The 4202-nt window shown below is 39.1% G+C and overlaps 1 pseudogene; it reads left to right on the forward strand.

The window, feature by feature from the left end:
* Positions 1–427: 427 nt before the first annotated feature.
* On the forward strand, positions 428–2246 carry LOC139412096 (selenoprotein M-like; annotated as a pseudogene).
* The last annotated feature ends 1956 nt before the right edge of the window (positions 2247–4202 follow it).

The raw sequence follows: 4202 nt of genomic DNA on the forward strand, positions 1-4202 counted from the left end.
ATGCACTGCAGTGTGCCATGAGGAAGGTTTTCACTAGCACCATGATCTGGGAAAAAGAGATACGGATGCAGGTGTCCTCGAGGGTTGCTACAGAGACAGGGGATATTTTACGGCGTCAGGGGTACCAATCCTGATAGAAAGTGTTTATTAACATCTATATTTATGTTCAAGCCGTTTCAAGTGGAACAAGTATTATGCCCATCTGGTGACCATTTCCCATAATGTCTGTCATTGAGAATAAACCAAAAGAAAACCCAAACTAAAAAGATGACTCATTTTCCTAATGGACCCTCTTCCCCCCTTGGCCCTGCCACCTGGTTCAGTCCAACCTGAGCACATGTGTCCATGGTCACCCGAAAGGTAGTTTACTGTGTCAGTTGTTGAATAACTCCATTGAAGACTCAATAAGCAAGGTTTAGGCTCAAACATGTGGGCCGTTTTGTTGCTCATGCTGACCTTTTCTACTCCAAGAAGGACGGCAGAAGAAAATGTCACAGATTTAGCCGTTGAAGAGAGACTTGTAATAGCCAAGGGCATACTTAAGGTAAGTTAAATGTGAATGATGTGGTGATTAAATTAGTGAAATGAATTTACTTCTCTACTCTGAACATACCTTTGTTACACTTTCTACTTAGGAGGAAGACACATTTATTGTTGATACATGAAGGCTTCAGTATCTTTGACCTAACTGAGATAACAGATTAGACATGGTGGTTGTGAATGAAAAATACTCATTGTCTGTTCATTTTTCCCATATGGTCCAAGTGTGGTTGGATGAGCCATCAAGAAGATGCCTGAGCTCTATACGTTTCTCATGGAGTGATGGGCATTGTAGTATCCTTCTATTGGTTTCTGTGTAGATCTTAAATAGATTTATGAGGCTAGATTATAATTGTATTATGGTTGCTATGTCGCTTTCTAATGATATTTTAGGAGATCGTTTGCATTGTATGTTAGCATTGCCTCATATGGTTACATCGTACCTCATCAAAACTTGACCCACCCAAAGTCTTTTGTAGTTTCTCATGACCTTCCAGATAAACAAGAATATGTGTGTTAGCAACAACCCAGTTTTATGTGGGTCCAACTAAATTCAAATCCATCATGTGTTGTATGTTGAATTATGTTTGATCTCACTTCAAGTAGATTGTTCTTGAATTTGTTGGTGTTCCCGTATCCTACAAGCAGAGAGTGAACCTAGTCCTGGACAATAACAAAAAATCATGCTTAATGGAGAATCTTCACTGAAATAGATTTTTTTTTGTCCAGGACTAGGAATAATCTGGGCTCAGGAAACCAGCCGTACATATATGTTCCTTGAGCCTCCTTTCCGTTGAAGTCACAATCTGGAATATGATACAAGGGATGAGAAGAATCCACTTCTGATCTTCTACAATGATAAGGATGAGGTTGTTCAGGTAAGATATGATTCCCATTGAAGATGCTACATATTGTAGCAAATTCAGAGGGTAACTCTGACTGGGATTTGAACCTATAGTAGGTCCAGTGACTAACAAGCCAACACTTTCACCATTATGCCAAGAGCGACAAACCATTCAACAAAGTCGCTGAGTGTTGGGTTAAGGTCGTTACATTAGCTCCTTCCTTTGGGAGAACTTGTCCCCACACTTCTCTATACCAAGTACCTTACATGTAAATGCCTCTCCAAAGGCCTCATCCCACTTCTGACACCAATGTAGTGGTTGTGGGGGTAGGCCTGACAAGGCCTCAAACCCAGGGTCAGCTATTGTATAGCCAACACCTTAACTCTTACGCTAAGAAGTCAGAACCTCTTGATGGGTGTTGTTTTAAGATCGCTACAATATCGTCTAAAGGTCAGGCAAAGATTATCAGCTAAATGGTTGGGTAAATAACATATATTTTCTGACCTTGACTCAAGCATGACAAGATTAGAAAGGAATACATAACTATTGCAAGAAGACATTACACAATAAAAAATAGGAACATATAGGTGTGATTTGAAACAGTTAAAGAGAAAGAGGCATGACAGTGATGCTGTATATTTTCTGAACCTGTTCAATCTTGCATTATGGTTTCCCCGCCTGTACTGAATGTAAACATGTTGCGTGTGTGTTGTATCAGACTGTCCCTGTAAAGAACATGAAGGTGGATGAGATCAGCAGTCTGCTGGTGTTGCTGGGTTTCTACAATAGATCTCAGAAGAGAGAGGAGGTACTGGAGCAGTTTGAGTACTTTCCCTGCGTGCCCCCAGAGATGAGCTGTAAGCACAGGGACATCTTGTGGCCATACTCTGTCGTTGCACCCTGTCACACATGACGAGTGAGGCCCCAAGGCCACAACATAATCCAGGCCTCAGTCTGAGGACGACAGACTCTGTGCAGTTGAGCAAAGCAGAGCCCTACCACACCGTCTCACTGTAATTTAAACATGAATTGAATCATGAATGTGTCAATAAAAGTTTTCACAAGTTACGTCAAATGTTTCTCTTACTGACTTTTTGTGGCTTACTACCATTTTATAGAGATCCTATTAAATGACTATGTAATAAACCCTCGACGTTAGAATGGGGTGAACATGGCAGCCAGATTGGCCAGGGAGAAATCCAAACCAGTCTAATTGGCGTGAATGGCAGAATTGACATAATCCAGATTTGATTTATACAGGTAAGTAAAAGTAAGGTGGGTGAAATATCAGAAATTGTGTAGTGGAAAGTTATTGTCAACCTAAAATATTGTCATATAATTATATATACAGTTGATATGGGTTGTTGACCAATTTTCTGTCTAACTAGCATCTAGAATAGATGTTAGCAGACCATAAATGTCTCAATTTTTGTTTTCTTGGAAAGCTATGAGTGCTATTATATCACACATTATCAGTAATTGTTGCAAATCCAACTGATTTCTGCCAGTTTATTGCTGCCTTGTTTTAATGGAATATTGGAATAATGGCAGTTCATTTGAAAAATAAATGGAATCATTCCTCTTAAACTGGCAGGCAAACTAGCTATACAGTGCAGCTAAATTCTTCAAATTCATTATTTTACACAATATCTTATCACAGCACATGCAAACCATGGTCGACCAACTCCCTGACCTAAACAGCTGGCCTTTATACCATCATAAGAAGGTTCATGTCCATCTAGTATTCTAATTCCTAATGACATGCTTACCACACTGTCTATCTTCCATCAAAACATGATTTATCTGCATCTCATTAAAGTCACAGAGCAAAGTTTCAACAGGTAACGACTGATATTAGTTAGTGTAGCAAATATGTGTGATGTTGATTTAAAAGAGAACCTGCCTTAAGATGTCCTACGGTTATTTTGCATACAACCTTCCCACAACTTTCTGGGAATGGTGCAGGATAGCTGCTTGGCTTTGGAACATTCTCAGCACATTTAAGGAACTTCACAAAAAATTGTATTACTTGGTATTTTATTACTTTAACAAAACATTTCCTGAAAGTTCAAACATGGTTCATTTTTTGGGGGGGGGGGGTTGTTCTAGGAACATTCTCCAACTGGTTTGACATTGGGAATGTTTACTCATGGATCTAGAATGCTAAGAAACAACGCTCTTCTGTGGGAATTTCAGTACTTTAGCATAACATTTCATACAGGTTTTCTCATGGTTCTATATAAAGTCATGTTCTCAAATTGTTCCAAGAATGCTAAGAAACAATGATCTTCTGTGGGAATTTCAGCATAATCTGTCCTACAGGTAAATAAAAAATGATGTATACCGCTATCTCATGATAGCCAAGCACCGCAGTGCTTATACCGCTTTCTCATGACACCTCAAGCACTGCAGTGCCTTAGACCGCTGCGCCACTCGGGAGGCCCTACAGGTTTTCTCATTGTTCTATTTAAAGTCATGTTCTCAAATTGTTCTGATAACGTTAAGAACACTTTCCATAAAAAAACACAATAAAACTTTTATAACGTTCAAAGAACATTCTAAGAATCTTAATAAAAACATATCCATTCGGTTCTCATAATCAACAAAACTCTATCCTCTATTTTGTAAAGTGTGTTCAGGTGTGTTGGCTGCGGCCACTTATTGGGCATACCTGATCTTAATGAGTGCTTGTTTTCTTTGAAATTGGGTCTGTTTGAATAGACTAAAATGAACAGCCTTGTATGTGTAAAAAAAAACATGTTAGCGCCATCCTGGTGGCGCAGTGGAATAATTCCATCAATAGAGAACAGAAGATTA

The sequence above is a fragment of the Oncorhynchus clarkii genome, chromosome 6, assembly GCF_045791955.1.
Source record: "Oncorhynchus clarkii lewisi isolate Uvic-CL-2024 chromosome 6, UVic_Ocla_1.0, whole genome shotgun sequence".
In the NCBI taxonomy this organism is placed as follows: domain Eukaryota; kingdom Metazoa; phylum Chordata; class Actinopteri; order Salmoniformes; family Salmonidae; genus Oncorhynchus; species Oncorhynchus clarkii.